This window comes from Enhydra lutris, unplaced genomic scaffold (assembly GCF_002288905.1).
Source record: "Enhydra lutris kenyoni isolate GAN:26980312 unplaced genomic scaffold, ASM228890v2 scaffoldscaffold19, whole genome shotgun sequence".
Classification (NCBI taxonomy): domain Eukaryota; kingdom Metazoa; phylum Chordata; class Mammalia; order Carnivora; family Mustelidae; genus Enhydra; species Enhydra lutris.
In genome coordinates this window covers 6,589,785-6,602,768 of record NW_019154103.1, presented here as the reverse complement: position 1 = coordinate 6,602,768, position 12,984 = coordinate 6,589,785, and positions in this window count along the sequence as shown.

The window sequence follows — 12,984 nt, the reverse complement described above, 5'->3', positions numbered from 1 at the left end:
CCCACCTCATCTTTTAAAGTCAGGCCTTAAAATAGCCCAATAGGGACCAGCCCCTTGTGGAACCAAGGCCCTTCCCGGGTCAACCAAGTGCATTGAGCAGCCTACTTCTCTTCCTCTCTGAAAGGGGTGGCAGGTCAGGCACTCTGAGGCTTGCTTTGTCCAACACTTGAGCAGGTTACTTAACCTCCCCAAGACCCCGGTTCTTCCACTACATTATGATGGTAGTACCCATGCGAGCCCACAGAGTTACCGTTCATGCATCCAATATTATTTATTGAGCTACCATGTACTTTCCAGGTACTGTGCTCAGCAATGGGGATACAGGCGTGAGCAAAACTGTTGCATCAGCCCATATGGAGTTTACAGTCCAGGATCAAGCAAGATCCTATCTATGAAAACACGGCCCCTCCCCTCCCCCCTGAAACCCCACTGCAGACCCATTTTAAGATTCCTTCCTTCATTCATTAAAACGTTCTTGAGCATCTTCATAAGTCACACCAGCACTTGCAATCCAAAGATAAGACACGGTTTCTGATCTCAAGGAGCTCATGGTTCATCTGAGAAACAAACATGCAAGTAAATGGTGATGGTGCAAAAGCACAAATTAGCAGGTAGAGCAGGACAAGTGGGAAAGGAAACCTCAGCTTGGCTGAGGAGACTTCTCAGAGGAGGTGATAGCTGAGGTGAGATTTAAAGGATGGAAAGGAGTTTGTCAGGTATTCAACCATTGGAGAGGGTGTAGGGTGAGGAAGGACTATGGATATTCCAAGCAAAGAAAATAACATGCAAAGCAAAGATGCTGTAAAGATTACGGAGAGTTCCAAAAAGTAGGAACACTCTAGAATTGCTAGAACATTAAGAAGTATGGCAAGAGGCCAGATTATCACATAGAATCTTGGATGCCTTGCTAGGTAGTTTAATTTTGCCTCATGCCCCATGGGGAGTCATGAAAGAATTTAGAGTAATGGATTAATCTCAGTAATTAATCTGAATCAGCTCAGATTTACTTTTTATAATGAGCATGATAGAGGACAGAAGAAGTCTGGACTAGAAAGGGGCAACCAGAGGCAGTGAGGCAGTAGACACAGACAGATATGATGGTCTCAAGGAGGGAGGACAAGGACCTGAACTTAAGAGGCAATAGTGGGTAGGAGAGTAGGTGAGCATCTCCAGAGAATTTTAAAAGGTAGAACTGGCAGAAGTTGGTGATTGTTTTATCAAGCGATCAAGCAATAATCTTGGAAGTTGGAAGAGAAAGGATGAGAAGATCACTCCCACGTTTCAAGGCTGAGACACTAGAGGGAGGGGTGCCGAACCCCAGAGAGAGGGGCTTCAGAAAGGAAGCCAACAGGGAGACATTAATTTGAGCAGGTGGAGTTTGAAGTGCCTCTGGACTGTGAAGGATGGTGAGTGGCCCTGCAGCTGGGTTTGGAGGCCTGTCACTCAGCACTGGAGGCCGGATGGAGGTCTAGACATGGACACATCAAAATGTGGAAGCCTCTGAGATGATGGGTCCAGAGAAGGTGAAGTGTGAGAGTGAGAGGACCCATATGGGGACCATGGGCAGACACTTGTGTGCAGAGTGAGGACAGTAAAGGAAAACTCATTGTAATCCAAAGAAATCCCACCCTCCCTAAGAGAAGCTGCTCACTCCTGTTCTGCCACTTAGGAGTATAAAGGCAAAGACAGAATAAATAATTATTCCCTGACAAGGTTCAGTGGTAGCTTCCCCTAACTAAGAATCTGATCTGGCCCAGGGCAAGGATAAGTTGTAGTTTCAAAGTCTGTGGCACAGGGAAGGCACACTAGGGGTGGGTGTTCTCTGAAAGGCTCAGTAATGGGCTTCATGAGGCTCTGGCCCGATCCCCAACTCCTACTGCTCTGCCTAGTAAAATACTTGGCTATCCTCATTGTGGACATGAGAAACTGCACTGGGAAACATTTGTTCTGGAGAAGTATTAAGAGGGAGGAAAATACATACTCGCAGGCTAGCTGAAAGATGTCAATGAAGCAGAGACTGAAGACAGAAGTGAGAAAGGTAAGTGATGGAGATGGAGAACGCCCCTGAGGGCTCCACAGCAGAGAGGAAGGCGTGGGTCTTAGGAGGTGCAAGAGGGAAGGAATCAGGAGGGTGGCCCACCTCACAGAGGAGGTGAAGGGAAAGGAAGTCACAGGCGGAAGCAAAGATGTTCACAGCTGAAGTAAATCCCTGTGAATATGGAGAGAAAGAGCAAGGCCTTCTGAGGACAGGGAACCCATGTTTACTCAACCTGGGTTCCAGAACAGGCAGCAATGTAGCATGGAGCAGGCCAGGGACCACAGAAACATGAAGAAAAACCCAACCATATTTACCATATTCACAGTGAAGTGTGTATAGTATCTGTCAAGGTTATATTTGGGGATGAAATATTTGGGGATAAAAGTGGACATCTCATGTATTCCAGCTTTTCAGTAGAAAAAGACCCAGAGATAGTCATTTCTTTTTTTTTTTTTTTTAAGATTTTGTTTATTTATTTGATAGACCGAGATCACAAGTAGGCAGAGAGGCAGGCAGAGGGGGGGGGAAAGCAGGCTCCCCACTAAGCAGAGAGCCTGATGCAGGGCTCGACCCCAGGACCCTGGGATCATGCCCTGAGCCGAAGGCAGAGGCTTTAACCCACTGAGCCACCCAGGCACTCTGAGAGTCATTTCTCTTTTAATGAATTCAGAATGATTCATAGTGAGGACTCAGAGAAAATACAGGGATTGAAGTTTGGGCAAGCAAGTACATTTTAAAAAAAAAGTTTCCATCTCCACAATATATAAAAAGTACTGAGGAATAGAAAAGAAAATAGCTGATAGAAAAATGGACAAAAAACAACGTCATGGAAAAAGATGCAAATGGCCCTGCATACATCCTGAGAAATAAGAGCTATGTCAGAAATGCACTGTAAAATGAATCGGATTTGGAACAAGCCTCCAGACACAAATTCCAATTTATTAGAAATATAGAGGATAAATGAACAAGTCAAGTGGTACCATCATAAAAGCAGAATGTTGGACAATTTTTAGGAAAACCTGACTGGACCCTAAAAACAATCAATGCCATAAACTAGAAATGACCCAAACCCCCATCAACAGCGGCATGGATAAATGTTGGTACAGTCATATGTGGAATGTTATACAGCAAGAATAAATGAACTTCAACTACATATAACAGAGGAGACAAATTTCACAAATATGTTTAGTAAAATAAACAAACAACAGAGTTAATACTCTAAAGTTTATCTTCCATAAAGTTCATAAACAGGCAAAACTAATCTATGGTGTTGGAAATCGTGATCATGGTTACACTTAGGGGGACAGTGATGGGAAAAGAGCAGGGGCTGTTCAATTTGGGGAAATTTGGAATTATAAACTTTGGGTTTGTTTATATTTATTTTCTTTTACAACTTTTTTATTGTGGGGTAAACACGGTGACATTCATAAGGTGCAATAATCTTTCTTTTTTAAGATTTTATTTATTTAGGGGCACCTGGGTGGCTCGGTGGGTTAAGCCTCTGCCTTCAGCTCAGGTCATGGTCTCAGGGTCCTGGGATCAAACCCTGCATCAGGCTCTCTGCTCAAGCGGGGAGCCTGCTTTCCCCTCCCTCTCTGCCTGCCTCTCTGCCTGCTTGTGACCTCTCTCTCTCTCTCTCTGTCAAGTAAATACTTATTTCACAGAGAGAGCCACAGTAAGAGAGGAAACTCAAGCAGGGGGAGTGGGAGAGAGAGAAGCAGGCTTCCCACTGAGCTGGGAGCCTGATGTGGGGCTCGATCTCAGGACCCTGGGATCACGACCTGAGCCCAAGGCAGACGCTTAATGACTGAGCCACCCAGGCACCCGATAAAGTGCAATAATCTTAATGTATACCATTAGATGGATTTTTAGACTTATATGCACCCTGTCACCACCACCCACATCAAGATATAAAACATTTTCAGTATCTCAGAAAGTTCCATGATAACCTTCCCAGTCTATATCACACTCACACTCACACACACACACACACACACACACACACTATTCCAAGTCCTATTTCATTTGATTAATTTTTCCTATGAACTCCATCAGACACTTCTGTGTCTGACTGGTGTCTTTTTTTTGTTCAGCATAATGGCTGTCATGTTCATCGTTATTGCTGCATCTATCAGTAGTGGTTTTTTAATTACATAGTAGTCCATTATATGAATATAGCACATTATATTTTGTATTCTCCTGTCAGTGGATATTTGGGGTGTTGCTAGTTTGGCATTATGAATGTTTCCTCTGCATCCCTTTGGTGCACACAGACTCTCTAGAGTCACTGGGCAGGCATACGCTTAGCGCCAAACACTCTTCCAAAGTGGTTGTACCAGCTTTAGTCTCACCAGCAAATATATGCCGAATCCAACATTTCCATAATCTCATCAGCTCTTCAATTTGTCATCATTTTCATTTTAGCCATTTTGATGAGTGTGTAATGGTATTTCATTGTGGGCTTAATTTGCATTTCTCTTATAACCAATGATGTTGAACTCCTTTCCATGTTTATCAGTCATTTGGGAATAGTTGTTTATAAAATGATTGTTAATGCTTTTGCCCATTTTTTCAAGCTTCAGTTGTTTTTATTTTTTTTTCTTTGTTTATTTTTGGTGATTTGTATTTCCATGTGTTCTGGATATCTGAGAACTTAGACAAATAGTCTTTGACTTTCTTTTTCTTTCCTAATTGAAATGAATGAATTGAATGAACAGACATGCTTTATTTTAATGAAGTTCAATTATCAGGGTTTTTTCTTCCGTTATGATTAATGGTTTCTGTTTACTGTTTTAGAAATGTTTGCCTCTATATGTTCAGGAGGACCCTTTCCCCTGTTCTCCTTTAGAGATTGTATTGTTGCACTTCCCATCTCCACGTCTATGATCCACCTGAAGTTAATTTTTGCATATGATGTGAGATGGGATCAAGTTTCCTTTTTTTTTTTCCTACATAAATACCCCTTTGCTCCAAGGCCGTCTATGAAATGGTTATACTTTCCCCCATGGATTGCAATCATGCATTTGTCATATATCAAGTGATGATATATGCTTGCATATATTTCTAGACTCTGTTTTACTCCATTGAACTATTTGTCTTTCCTTAAGCTAATACCAAAGCATCTTGATTATTCTAGCTTTATTGTCAGTCTTGAAATTTTACAGTATAAATCCTCCAAATTTGTTCTTATTCAACATTGCCTCACCTGATGGTTTGCAGTTCCACATGAATTTTAGAATCAACTTGCCAATTTCCACAAAAATACCTGCTGGAACTTTGATTGGCATTATTATGAATTGAAAGATCGATTTTTGAAAAATTAACATCTTTTCATTTATTTAGGTCATCTCTATTTTCTCTCATCAACATTTTATAGTTTTTAGTGTAGAGGAGAGGTCTTACACATGTTCCGTTGGATTTGTTTCTGGGAACTTGCAGCTTTGTCCTGGTATTATAATTGATATTTTTTACATTTCATTTTCATTTTTTGTTGCTAATTTGTAGAAATGATTTCTGTACAATGACCTTATATCAAGAGATCTTGCTGAATTTTTTATGGTCATGACTTACAGATTCTTTGGGGTTGTCCTTATAGATACACAATCATGTCATCTGCAAAGACAGTTTTCTTTCTTCTTTTACAATTTTAGACCCATTCTTTCTTTTTCTTTCTTATAATGCTGACTACCATTTCCAATGATTTTTGTACTTTTCTGTATGTATAATAGAATCCAAGTTTATTTTTTAATTTGGTGGTATAACTAAGGTAGACTAAAAAACTAAAATGACATGATCAAATGTAATGAATGAAATATGACTGAATCTTGGTTTTCAAAAATTTATAAAAGTTGCAGCCACTCTGGAAAACAGCATGGAAGTTCCTCAAAAAATCGAAAATAGAGCTACCCTACGACCTGGCAATCACACTATTGGGTATTTACCCTAAAGACACAAATGTAGTGATCCAAAGGGGCACATGCACCCCAATGTTTATGGCAGCAATGTCCACAATAGCCAAACTATGGAAAGAACCTAGATGTCCATCAACAGATGAATGAATAAAGAAGATGTGGTATATATATATATACAGTGGAATACTATGCAGCCATCAAAAGAAATGAAATCTTGCCTTTTGCAATGATGTGGATGTAACTAGATGTATTATGCTGAGCGAAATAAGTCAATCAGAGAAAGACAATTATCATATGATCACCCTGATATGAGGACTTTGAGAGACAGAGTCGGGGGTTGGGGGTATGGAAGGAAAAAATGAAACAAGATGGGACTGAGAGGGAGACAAACCATAAGAGACTCTTAATCTCACAAAACAAACAGGGTTGCTGGGGCAAGAGGGGGTATGGAGAGAGTGGTTGGGTTATGGACATTGGGGAGGGTATGTGAAAGGGTGAGTGCTATGAAGTGTGTAAGCCGGACGATTCACAGATCTGTACCCCTGGGGCAAATAATACATTATATGTTAATAAAAATAATTAATAAAAAAATTTACAAAAGATGTGTTTGGGGATATCTGAACCTGATCTGAATATTAAATGATTGAATGGAATTATTGTTAATTTTCTTGAAAGGAATTGTTAATTTTCTTGAAAAAAGTATCATAGTTATATAGAAATGCACTATTATTAAGAGACTAATGAGTATTTACAGGGTAATATTAATCATGACAAGTATTTTTTAAAAGTTCAGGCGAAGGGTCACCTGCGTGGTTCAGTTGGTTAAAGCTTCTGCCTTCGGCTCAGGTCATGATCCCAGGGCCTTGGGATCAAGCCCCACATCAGGCTCCCTGCTCAGCTGGGAGCCTGCTTCCCCCTGTCTCTCTGCCTACCTCTCTCCCAACTTGAGATCTCTGTCTGTCAAATACATAAATAAACTCTTTAAAAAAAAAATAAACTCTTTAAAAAAAAAAAGTTCAGCAAAAATGTGTGTGTGTGTGTGTGTGTGGAGACAGAGAGAAGGCAAATATGGCAAAATGTGAACAATTCTTAAGTCTAAATAAAGAATTGTGGTGCACAGGCTTAAAGTAGGTCCCATCATCTCATGGTGTTCATGCTCTTATGTGACTTCTCCTTGAGTGTGAGCAGGACCTGTGACTTGCTTCTAGACAATAAAATATGGTGAAGGTGACAGGATATGAATGTTTATGCATATGATTATGTAATTAAATTACTTGAGATGGTGGCTTCTGTCCTATGCCTTGTTACCTCTGAGGAAGTAATTGGCCATGTCAGGGAATCCCAATGGCAGAGAATGGTAGTGGCCTCTGGGAGCTGAGGATGGCTTCCAGCTGACAGCCAGCAAGGAATCAGAGCCCTTTGGGTGCCTGGGAGGCTCAGTCGGTTAAGTGTCTCCCTTTGGCTCAGGTCATGATCAGCAGAGTCTACTTCTCTCATTCCCTTTGTCGGTTCCCCTGTTCATGCACTCTCTCTGTCAAATAAGTAAATAGAATCTTAAAAAAAAGAAAGAAAGAAAGAAAGAAAGAAAGATAAGCCCTCAAAGAACTGAAGTCTGCCAACAGCCTGAGTGAACTTAGAAAGAGATCCCTTCCCAGTCAAGTCTCAGATGAGACCAAAGCCATGGTGGACACCTTGTGCAGCCTTGTGAGACACTAAGAACAGGACCCAATGAAGCCATGCCCAGAATCCTGACTCACAGAAATCATGAAATAACAAATATGTGTTGCTTTAGGCTGCAAAGTGCATAATAATACTTTCATGCAGCAATAGATAACTAATACAATTAATAATTTTATGTGTCAACTGAGCCCCAAGATCTCCAGGTATATTTGGTCAAATATTAGTCTGGATGTTTCTGTGAGAGTGTTTTTGGATGAGATTAGCATTTAAACAGATAGACAGTTTACCTTCCTCAAGTGAGTGGGCCTCATCCAATCAGTTGAAGACCTGATAGAATGAAAGGTTGACCTTGCCCCAAGTTAAAAAAAAAATTCTTCTTGTCTTACTGCCTTTGAAGTGGAATATCACTTTTTGTTGCTGCTTTCATACTTGAACTGAAATACTGGTTTTTCCTGGATCTCAAGCGTGCTGTTCTTTGAATAAAGGCTATACCATTAGCTCTCCTGGTTTTCAGGCATTAGAGATATGTAAGGATATACAGATGTCACTGCAAGATTCTTTTCAACTTTTCTCCATGTTTGAAAATATTCAAAATAAAAATTGGCAAAAATGTTCTAAAGTCAGGAAATGTCAGGAGACAGTTTAAAGAAGGCTGCCACAAAGATTCACTAGACTTCCTCCCTCCCTTATTCTCAACCTCCCTCCTTTCCCTTTTTCCTCAGTGAATCTACTTTGTTTAATATGAGATTTTGCAATTCACAATAGACACTGTAGTTAAATATAAATAATAAATCTACCCCCTTTCTGTGCAGATTTATGCTTTATAAACATCACACTGAGTAAGTCTGGCCTTAACCTTTGTTCTGCAAATGTTTCAGAATTTTTTCTACTGCCACATTACAAGATAAATGTCAATCTAAATGAAGGCTTTTCTATAAAACTCAGCAGCTTCACAGATGGCTTCTAATTTATAGTCCTAAAAGACTACATTTTTGGTTGAAAATAATTTTAAAAGCTCTCCAAAGTAATTTCAAAAGCTGAAACATAATGTTACTCTTGATGCTGTGAGGTCCATTAAATAAACTCAGGCACTATCCTCTAGGAATTATCAACCAAACTGAAAAAATTACATAAAAGGAAGGCCTTAACTAGTATTGATATAATCACTTTTTTCAGAAACTTTAATAAATACATGTGGCCAACTGGCTACTTTGCCCTAGGTTTCCCTGATGTGACTTGAAGAATAAATAGTCTTTACACAAAGGGAATAAGGTTAGCCAGAGGCAAATGATGCAAATAGGCTTCAAATTCATTTTCTAAAAAACATACGTTAAAAAAACCTGTTAGCACTGAGATTATATTTTTACAGAGGTCTGTGACATAGTAGAACAGTGGGGATCACTCTAGCTGCACACTAGGATCACCTGGGGAGCTTAAAAAATGCCTGAGTTCTCATCCTCCTCATCCCAGAGAGCCCAGTTTTGGTCTGGTGTGTGGCCTGGCTATCAGGATTTTTCACTTCCTTCCTTCCTTGTTAAACTCATGCAATGTTTACTGAATAGTGAACTGTTGCCAACACTACTGAAATCTGCAGCTCGCTCACCCAGATGCTTCTCTCGGCCATTCCCTGAGAAGGAACCCCCAAACCTGATCACCCCAAATGCCGGAGAGTAATCACAGGGCTGGGGGATACAGGGATATGGGGAAATGTGGGGAGAGGAAGGAGCAAGGCAGGCAGGGTGCAGAGCTAAATTTGGGCGTGTGCGCGCGCGCGCACACACACACACACACACACACACACACACACACTCACGAGGGCAGGGACCAGAGGCATCAATCTCTGCTTCCACAAGGCGGCTGGCTGCAAGGACGTCAGGGAAAACCCAGGCATCCACAAGACATTTCAGTCCTTCCTGTCCTGAAGGACCTGCCACAGGGGCTGGGCCAAGGTCGCTGGATTTGGCCTTCAGGGCATATTAGCCCTGAGCCAAGGTGGCCTTGATGGTGATCATCAGCCTCAGAAACTAGTTTTCCATGTCCACATAGCCGGTGGCCTGGGGAGCCCCGTTGCTGCAGATGTCCAGGCATCTGGGGAACTCATCCTCTAACTTCTTCTTGAAATTAAGGTACCAACCCTTATAGCCTCAGGTGCCACCATAAATGACCATGACAGTGAGGGCCTGGCTGGGGACAACGAGGGCAGGCGAGGGCCAGTGAGCTCTGCTGCCCAGGGCTGCCAAACAAAAGCAGGATCTGTGGGTTTCATTAGTGGTTCTGGAGGACTCACGTTCTAGGTTTAAGAATTATTATTATTATGATCCCTTAGTAGCTCCATAGTGAGTGCATAAGTGAATAAGTTGTCATTTAGTGAGTGAATAAGTGAGTTATTTACATACTCCTAGGTTACACTCAGAAACCAGTTTGAATCAACTGTGCTCCATGATGGTCCCTCTAGGATCTAGGCTGTTTGTGCTCCACCAGAATGCACAAACCCGGAGGAAAAAAGAGAGATCTAAGATAGAGAAAGGATTCAAAAGGCTGTCAAGCAAGGAAAAGACAGACCTGGGAGCATGAGTACTGCCTTCACTTAACTCAAAGGCCCGCCCAAGGACAGAGATCACAGAAGAAGCTGAAGGATGCTAGACTTCAGCGTGATGTAAGATTTGTGAAAAAGTAGTGATGTCTGGATATTAGCTGGGTGCCTTGAAATTGAGAGTAAGGGGTCACTGCCAGAATTCCGAGACTGGCTTTTTGAGCTCTGGGCCAGCGTGTTGCAAAGGAAACCCCAGTGCCAGGCACTTCAGTGCACATATTTACTATTTTTTGGCCATCCAAAATCCCTTGGCTCTTTTCCTAGTAACAGCCTCTTCGGCTTCTTTGAAGACTGGCTTTTCTCTCACTTTCAGTTCTGATAGAGCTCTCTGTCTGGCGCTAGAGGAAGAACACTGATCCACCCCCAACCAACTGTGAAATCTGCATCTCCCTACACAGTACCTGGTCCAAAAATGAGCAAATAACCCAAGTGGAGCCCATCAGAGGCCATGAAATCAAACTCTGGGAATTTTGCTTACATTGTTAAAGACTCTTCCAGTAGATTTAAAATCATGACAATGTGATGTGGAAAATAGGAACTCGGAGGAAATGAAAAGAGGAGAATTTCAAAACGATCTTATCAATAGCCTTAGAGTAAACAAGATAATGTATCTGTGAAATAAAAGACCGATGCTACAGAGAAAAAATATTCAGGTGCCTGAAAAGAGTTCTTGGAAATTAAAAAATGTGGTGTTAGTTCTCATTAAGGAAAAGAAAAGAAAAAATATTGATGATCAGCGTATGCTGGTTATGCTTCAGCTTCCCTAGTTGCGTATGCCATTCAACAGACTGCCTGATAAGCCACCTTTTATTAGATTACTGAGCTGCCTGGTTCTGCTGGCAACTGTGTATATGAAGTCTTTTCTTCTGATATTTTCAATAAATCTCAGTTGTTAAAAGTTAATGAATAAAAATTTTAAACATAATAGTAGTATTGAAATAAAACTCTTACCAAGTTGAAAGATAAATCTGACAAAATCCTGACAAAAGTAGAAAAGACAAAGATACATAATAGAGAGAAATTATATACATGATTAATTCAGAAGGGTTAATATGCTAAAAATATAAGATAAAAAAACCCCAGAATAGAGAAAATGGAAACAAATAAACTATTAAAGAAATAATAAAAGAAAAACTCCTGAGGACAGGAGTATTCATAGTAAAAATTCACTGAAGCAGAGTGAAAATAAATGCCAAAGACCCACACTAAGGCCCACCACCATCCTAAAGGTAAATTCTTTTTATCATAAGACTTGGAAGAAAATAAAAATAAAAACTTAAGAGTAAAGAAGGGTCTTCCCAGACTCTGAAATGCAAATTCAAGCAATGCCTTGATTTCATGGTGCATATTTCTCTTAAACAAAGATTTGAAAAAAATCATTAAAACATTTTAATAGCTTGGTATTTTAAGAAATTTTATAGTGACCTCCTTCATAAACATGGCTATCAAGATCCTCCAATCTAGAAGAGGCTAGAAGACATAGGTGACTCAAGAAAGGGAATCAGGAAAACCGCCTTCCCTTAGAACTCTGTCTAGTGGATAATGAAGGCCTATAATCCCAGAATACTATATGTGATGAACAGGATTCTCAAGATGACTTCTTGAAGCTCCAAAATTGCCTCAATAAAGGATTCAAACCAAAAATTTTTGAGTGTTACAATTGTGTAAAAAAGGTATTTGTAATATGGCCAATCATAAAAATTTGCAAAAATAAAATAAGTTTTAATAGTATGTTTCTATGGGTGATATATTTATCCATTCCCCAATTTTTAAAATATTATTATATTAGTTTTGTGATGAAAAAATTAAGCTCCCTTTCTTTTTTCCTTTAAAATAATTGGCCCCAAGTACAAAATGATAACTTCAATTCATTTTGTTTATTCTCATGACATGTTCCAAGATAATTTTGTGAACACCTAAGTGTTCCATTTAGTATTAGGAGAAGTAAAATGTTAAGGGATGTTTAAGCTCTGCAAAGTTGAATAGAATAGCATTTGAATGACAGGATATAATTACAGATCACTAAGGATGTGGTACAAAATGTACCCAATCCCACCTCTTCATACTTAGCTAAGAACAGAACACTTTAGTAAGATATCAGATTAATAAAATATCAAAAGAAATAATAATTCTGGAAGAACCAACTCTTCCTAGTTAGAGCTACCAGAGCTGGAAGAATTATTACTAAAATTTAATACAATCTGTATCAATCATAATGGACTAGAACCTGTACCACTTGTGTGTCATTTAATTGAAATCTGCCTTTTATTTTCCTTGTTTCCAGGAATATGTGTCCAAATACTCCATCTAAGCTTAAGATCCTTATGAACAAATACCATATCCTATGTATCTCTCTGTCTTAGCTCAAGATCCCCCTAACGCAGAGCCTAGACAAGGTCTGGAAACACATAGTTTGTTTGGGATGTGATCCTAGGAAGCAGAAATGAGGGAATAAAGCAGAAAAGGATGAAAATTCTTTAAAGGGTACATTCTCGGGGCACCTGGGTGGCTCAGTCAGTTAAACGTTTGCCTTCAGTTCAGTCATGATCGCAGGGTCCTGGGATCAAGCCCCACATCGTGCTCCCTGCTAAGTGGGGATCCTGCTTCTCCCTCTCCCTCTGCTGCTCCCCCTGCTTGTGCTCTCCCTCTGTCAAATAAATAAATAAAATCTTTAAAAAAATAATAATAAAGTGTGCATTCTCAATGTCACTATTAGGTCATTGGGGCTGGACTAAAATTTGGGGTGGCCCAAGGGGATATGA